This window comes from Pieris napi, chromosome W, assembly GCF_905475465.1.
Source record: "Pieris napi chromosome W, ilPieNapi1.2, whole genome shotgun sequence".
NCBI lineage: Eukaryota > Metazoa > Arthropoda > Insecta > Lepidoptera > Pieridae > Pieris > Pieris napi.
The window spans coordinates 1,102,356-1,109,788 of record NC_062258.1 but is presented as its reverse complement, the minus strand read 5'-3'; the positions used below and the strand labels follow the sequence as shown (position 1 = coordinate 1,109,788).

Here is a 7,433-nt window from a genome sequence, read left to right as displayed (position 1 = left end):
GTACTTTATTGTTTATCAGAATGCCAAATCATAAAATGACTGCTTCACGACTGATTTGAGAGAGACCGCCGATGCGAAAACCGCTGTGTGAGTTCGTGAAGTGAGTTACAGAATCGCAGGGCTGAACTCTATTGTAACCCTCTTCCGTTCTGATTTTTGATTGATGTGTTTAGTTATGCGGCTACGTATTGAAATAAAACTATAGGCTTATTTGTGTCTGGTTATTTTGTAACTAATAATACTAATATATAATTTACTTAAATAAAACCTAAACAGAATAATCAACTACATATACAGAATTTACAATTTTCTTAACATAATTAACATACATACATAGGAATAATAAAAATAATTGAAATTTAATGAAAAAAAAATTACAAAGTTTGGTCCCTGTGGCAGTGTACCTTTAACGCTGGCAGCATTTCCTCGCTGTATTGCGATACTTATTCGTTGATCAAGAAAATCACCAGCTCTGGGGTCACCGGTACTATCTACCAGGTAACTTACACCTTTAATTAGCGCCTGTGTATTTGAAACCCACGGCCCCAGAGTTCCGAAAGGAACAAAATCGAAGTTGGAGGAAATACTCTTATATTTGGGCCGTTTATTATATTTGTGTGTATATGTCCATTACTTTAGTGTCAACGTAAAGTTAAGTATAGTGGTGACAAAGTAACATTTTTATTCTCTTTAAGTCTTTGTATTATATAACATACTAGTAGACTCGGCCAAGCGTTGTTGTGGCTAAGATTTTTGTTATATTACATATTAGTAAACTATTCAAGAGAAACGGCAGGATAACACCAATCCACCATGCTTTTTTGGTGGTTATGCCATTAAATTGTAGCTTATGTGAAACGTTGGTATTTATTTTGATAAGGATCAATACCTAGGTACGAATAAAGAGCCTTTTCTAGCGGTGGTTTTTTGTAATAAAATAATAATAATAAAAGGACGCTTATAAAAGATAGAGACATGCTGTCGAGACATTTTTTATAGATAGTTATGTGTCCTGAAAAATTGTAATACGTCATTTTATTCTATCATTAATAGTTTTCGCAGCGCACGCGATTGAAGGAAGTTTTTTGTTTATTTTTTTACACCTTGGGTTAGATTATTCATGTTTTAGTAAGCATCCCTGACATAAAACATAGCCTATTACACTCGGGAATGGTGTAGCTTGCCAACGGTGAAAGAATTTTTGAAATCTGGCCTGTAGTTTCGGAGCCTATTCATTTCATACAAACAAAAAATCAAATCTTTCCTCTTTATAATATTAGTAAAGATTTGCTACTTAACGAATACGATACTCGCTTCTCATAACATGTTTTATATTTCTAAATATCTCGAAAATCGATCGGCATTCAATGACTAGTGCCGTCAGCTACGAAACGCTACGCCTTATGCCTACGCTACAATGGCTACGAAGTCCAAACAACCGAAATGAATGCATAATTATAGTGATCATTTTGCAATTCGTTTTTATCTGAATGTGAGGGGTTTTCTAACAAAGGATGTGTGATGATTGTGGAATCAGACTGCATGAAATTTTAATTAAACAAATTAGATTGATTAAAAATATCATTTAATTTACAGCTCGCTAAATCGATTTTAATTTATGTTTGTTTTTGGATTGCGGACTGTCTTGCTATTAATATAACAATCTAAAGCCTCTCTTAAGCCTCTAATTCTCAACCCTAAGGGTGTGCGGTTTGTGTACATTATATCCACATATAGATAGAAGAAGAGAACTAATAAAAGAAAATATGAATTTTAGGGATCAAATCAAATTTCGTCTACAATCTTGAAGTACTTTCTTTAAGGTATGTCTGAAAAGGTGGGAGCTTGTAGTTTATTGCTTATCAGAATGCCAAATCATAAAATGACTGCTTCACGACTGATTTGAGAGCGACCGCCGATGCGAAAACCGCTGTGTGAGTTCGTGAAGTGAGTTACAGAATCGCAGGGCAGATATGCAACGATATATTGCTATATGCATATAACAATAATTAGTATGCTTCGTTTAGCGAAGAAAAAATTAATTGGAAAGCTGGCATCAAAGCCATAAAATCGACTTTGCTTCTAAGTACTTACCTTTATGCTAAATTTAAATGTATATCTGTTTATCCTATTGATTTTTAAAATCTCTAGTAGGAAGATCTTTAAAAGGCTCACCTCGATTTTTTTAGACAATGTTCTTTATGGTTTGGCTTAAATAAATCCAGTCAAAATCTATTATAACGACATCGAAGGGACTACTCATATTTGGTCGTTAAAACCGATAGTCGTAACAGCCGATGACGTGGTTATTAAGTACCTAATACAATAGAGTTCAGTCGGGATCTTTGATTTTGGTCAACATAACCGGTATGTTGTTCTAAACGATGTCGTCCTAAACGGTTTTGACTGTAAATCCTAAACTTTTACCTTAACCGCCAACCCCGCTTTTTATTAGTACTGTAATAATCTCCCTCACTTGAAATAGTTTAAACGTTCAGTTAGATATTGAATCAAAATTTTGTGGTTACATTGCAATTACAATAACCGCATTTAGATTTGCTATAGCGATACTTAGTTGAATGTATTTTATAATATTTATTGATTATTATTATTATTTTTTTTTTTTTATGGCTCTGGTACGATTTGTGCATTAGGCAGCGTCAAGTATAGGATTTTTTATAATTCGTGCTTGTATTTAGAAATTCGACCGTGTCCTCCATGTACGGTTTAGGCACTCGCCCGGTACCGTACAACCCTCCCAAAGGCCGAGAACAAATTTAATTAAATTAAAACTTGCCCTCGAACCGGGAATCGAACCCGGTACCGCTCACCTAGCTGCCACTTAATAAGACCGCTAGGCTATGAGGCCCCTATTGATTTTTTTTTTAATGTTATGGCTTTAACTTTATGCCAGTTTCAAGTAAAATATTGATTATTTCCTAAGTTTTGTAAATTTTGAACCTTTTCGTATTATGTATTACATCTTTAGTATAATTTTTTTTTGTTTCATACAGTTATCTGTAGGAATACGAAATAAACAGTGCTCATTGAAATAAGACGTCCTTAACTCGCTGGCATTGCAAATGCTGGAAACTACGTGAAATTGTTCGAACAAGTTTCCTGTAAATTTGATAGCGTAATGCGATCTTGAGATATAAACGCACACATCCTCAATGCGTCGTAGTACAAGCCAGACAGTAGTTTACCTTTCTTGTTTCTCTTTATACATTTTTTAGATACGTTCTTAATATTTTAGTATTCTCTATATACCCTGTGTTTGAATTTATAATAAAGATAATAGAGTTCCTTTAGTTACTTATTGTGTAGTTACTTATGATGTCTGTATGTGTTAATAGTGATGTTGTTCAGCCTCTCTCATCCCTGAAGTTCTAGGTTCAAACCCCGGCTGAGCACCAATGGTATTTAGGTCTATGAGCATTCAATACTCGCTAGTATGGTAGGAAAAATCGTGATTAATTCGACATGCTTAGACCGTATTGACAGTAGTGTGTATAAAAAAGTCGACGGCGTGTGTCAGGCACTTAACTTGCGTCAGTCACAAAACGGATACAGAAATCTGAGGCCCAGACCTAGAAGGTTGTAGCGCCTAGTTTTGAATTACGCACTTGACCAAACGCTTATTTCACTTGAGACTAGACGTAGAGAACGCAGTGCTATTTTTTTATGTAATAGGAGGCAAACGGGCAGGAGACTTACCTGACCTTAAGTGATAGCGCCGCCCATGGACACTCACACTGCTATAAGCCATTGCATGCCGCAAGTACGTTGCCGGCCTTTAAATACAATGATATTTAAGTGCGTAGCAATAAAAATGCTCTCTATATTTAATAACTTCATAGTCCGTATGGTAGAGATGTTACTGTATCACGAGAACCGTGGATCAAACTTCTAAGCTGTGAAAATTAATCTTAGAAAAATTGATTTTGCCAAAATGACGAAAATATAAACCACAAAGCTCCGAGGCAGTTTTATCTGTTAATAGATAGGAATTGGAATTACGAAAATAACATAGACAACCAATTTAAATAAATTTATTGCACGTTATATATATATATGTATATAAATAATAATATATATATGTATAGGTTTATGAAAATATTCTTGTACGATGAATACATACAATTCATATTTTTGTAATTTTTTTTAATTTATAATACTACAAAATGTAATTATTTAATTATCTCACACACTGCTTTATTGTGTTTTTTTATATTATTTTTATTAATGCATAATATTCTACGGTTTCGGTATTTGTAACTATGTGAGGAACATGTATACTAACTTTTTTGCTTATTCTAAGAGTACATTATCTTCACATATAATTATTTAACTAATGTAAACAAAATATTGTAAACATATTTTAAAAGAGTAAGTGTGGAGTTTTTTGCCCATTCTTCTCCACACGAAACTACCTTTTGGAAGGGGCTACTAGAATCTTCTTTATATTTTATTTGACGTTCAAATGTGCCATTTTAGGTGGTCTTATTGCAATAAATGATTCTTGACTTGACTTGATGAATAACTGACGTGAGGAGATAGGTTTTTTTAGTAGCCCTCTGTGTGTGATGGCAGGTTTCTCTAGTAAAACTAAAAAGTAAAAAATCATTTCATCACATAGGTAACATAATGTACACTTATGACTTGTCAGTAAAGAAATACATATTAATACTTCTAATTTTACATTTACTGCCAGTTCTCAAATCGAGGGCGTAGAACGGGAGTGAAGAACTGGCAACAAACTCTCCGCCACTCTTTTTAATCGCCATTTTTTTTTTGTTTTACAAAATGTTTGTAAGGAGCTGCAACCATTACACCATGTCCCATGTGACATTTTAAGTACTTATTAATAATAACATAAATTAAAAACAAAGATTTGTCCTCTATCCGCAGGAGGCATGGTGAAAGAGGAGCACACACTTACGTTCTCGTAGGAACAACACGCAAACACATAGTCGAAATAATTAATAAAAAAACTTTAGAGGTGTCAAGGGACACCCGGATGGAACGAAATTCCTTTCGATTAATTTATATGTTAACTGGTATCATAACAGTATGATAGATTTTCTCGACACCAATCTTACGACGAAAAATAAAAGCCAACATCACGAGGTGTTCCCAGGCGGTCACCCATCCAAGTACTGACCTCGCCCGACGTTGCTTAACTTCGGTGATCGGACGAGAACCGGTGTATTCAACGTGGTATGGACGTTGGCGATAGCTAAATCGAAAATGTAAAATATAACAACTATAGCAAAAAGTGTCGTTACAACTTTTGGTCTTAATTTATTCCGTCTAGCCCCCTTTCGCAACGCTCGATAAATTCGTTCCAACAAGACTAATATAGTTAAGTGATTCCAAAAATTTTCATTTCTTATCCCTACAAAAAAAGGTAACATCACGAGGTGTTCTCAGGCCGCGGTCACCCATCCAAGTACTGACCTCGCCCGACGTTGTTTAACTTCGGTGATCGGACGATAACAATAGCAAATAGCAAAAAAGTGTCGTGACAACTTTTCATAAGAATTTTTTCCGTCTAGCCCCCTTTCACAACGCGCGATAAGGAACTTCGTTCCAATAAATCTATTCATGAAATCAGCGCGTTCAACCAAAACAAAAGTGTGAAATACGTTTTCAAATAATACACGGAAGGATGCTTGTACGTAGAAGTATAGGGCTGTGAAAAAAATGGACTCGAACGCAGTCAATATTTTTTATTCAATTAGCTATCTTTTTTCTAATTATTTCTTTTCCTTACAGGAAGCCGCCGCATCCTGCAGGCAACGTCTTCTTTGTAACTTTGTCGCAGAATATTTTTTCTATGCATAAATTAAAATCAAGTCCAGGAAAGCGTAATAATTAAGGCCATTGTACATTAATTTATCTACAAATAGCCGTGCTAATAACGCCACACACCAAAACACAGGATAGAAATTATAAATTTTGCAACCATTGTATGTTCTCGATAACAGATGCGGACAGCGTACCAATGTTCACAATCAATGAGTCCATACAGACAAACATTACTATAGGATCACAAAACAAAAGACCTCAAATTGCAAATTACAAATTCCAAACTTCAAATTACCTCCAATTTCAAAACAAAGTGCAAACGAAATATAGCATAAATTATATAAAATGGTTGTAAAATATTTACTTTTTCTACAGACCAAGTACAAATGGATAAATGAGAACAATGAATGAATGTACAAAAACGCACGAATGAGAGACTTACGGACTTATCTCGTGGATTCCCTATGATATTCTCTTCCCTTTCATCCCATATTTTGTTTTAATTTTATAAGCATTAGCACAAGAGAACCTTAAGGAAAGATGTATATAAAAATTATTTTTACTATATTCTTAAAGTAAAAATTATCAATAAACGAGTCTCCCTAATGCTGGAAGGTTTCCTTGCAGTACGTAACAATAAAGATATCTTCAAGACTATGCTAACACGATCATTATATCGGGTTGTATCAAACAAAATCGAAATAGTAGTTGTTTAAAAGTCGTGTAAAAAGATATACATTTCTACAATCAAACTATTAAAATTAACTAAGAAAATGCAACGAACGAAGGGAAGAAGCCATACTAAAATCCAAGCTTAAATATAAGTACGTCTTGCCCTGAATTTCCTGGCAAAGTTTATATCAACAGGTGCCATTCGCCACCCTTCCGCCCCCAGGGTGGCTTGTCGGTATAGTACGGCTACTTGAAATGTTTTGACGGCTGGTAAAATGTTTTTAAATCTTGGAGGCTGCACTGCAAAAGTGAATCATATCCTGTAATAATAAACATCCTGTGCTCAAAGCAACTGGGGATAATTAAAGTTCTAGAATTTCTGCCCTATTTTTATTAATATCTAAATAATAAAGGTTACGGGAATTCAGGTCCACGTAGGATGACGTATATATCATTAAATCTATATAAACGTTTATTAATATTTTAGGACAGTTATTGTTCCCTAAACGTGTTATTTTATCACAAAATAGACTTACTAAAAATTATATGATTATAATATATATGGATATTTGTTGTCTTAAAAAATAATTGGTTTGTTAAAAAATAATTGTTTTCTTAAAAATAATTCTTTTTTATTATATGTTATGTATGTTATTATATATAGGGGAAGGTGGGGACCCTTCGTACGGTTTCACATTTTATTTTTTATTTTTTTTATTTTTCCATGAATCAATCACCTGATAGCTTAAATTTATAGTCTAACTATCTGAGATTCAAATAAAAAAATGACAAATGATTTCATCCGATGTTTCAACCATAATTATGATTTAAACTAAATCTGGAAAACGTACGAATCTGCCCCATCAACGGGGCACCTTCGTACAGTGTTGGGGGTACCTTCTTACGCTGTGGGGTAGTTCAAAATTCATTTATTAGCAATGAAATTAAAC

At 34.0% G+C, this 7,433-nt stretch overlaps 1 non-coding gene across 1 annotated transcript; it reads right to left on the bottom strand.

Annotated features, from left to right (window-relative positions):
• Positions 1-5,115: 5,115 nt before the first annotated feature.
• On the bottom strand, positions 5,116-5,234 carry LOC125062125. Its single transcript, XR_007119202.1, has one exon. It is a non-coding gene; the product is annotated as a 5S ribosomal RNA (ribosomal RNA).
• Between the last annotated feature and the right edge of the window lie 2,199 nt (positions 5,235-7,433).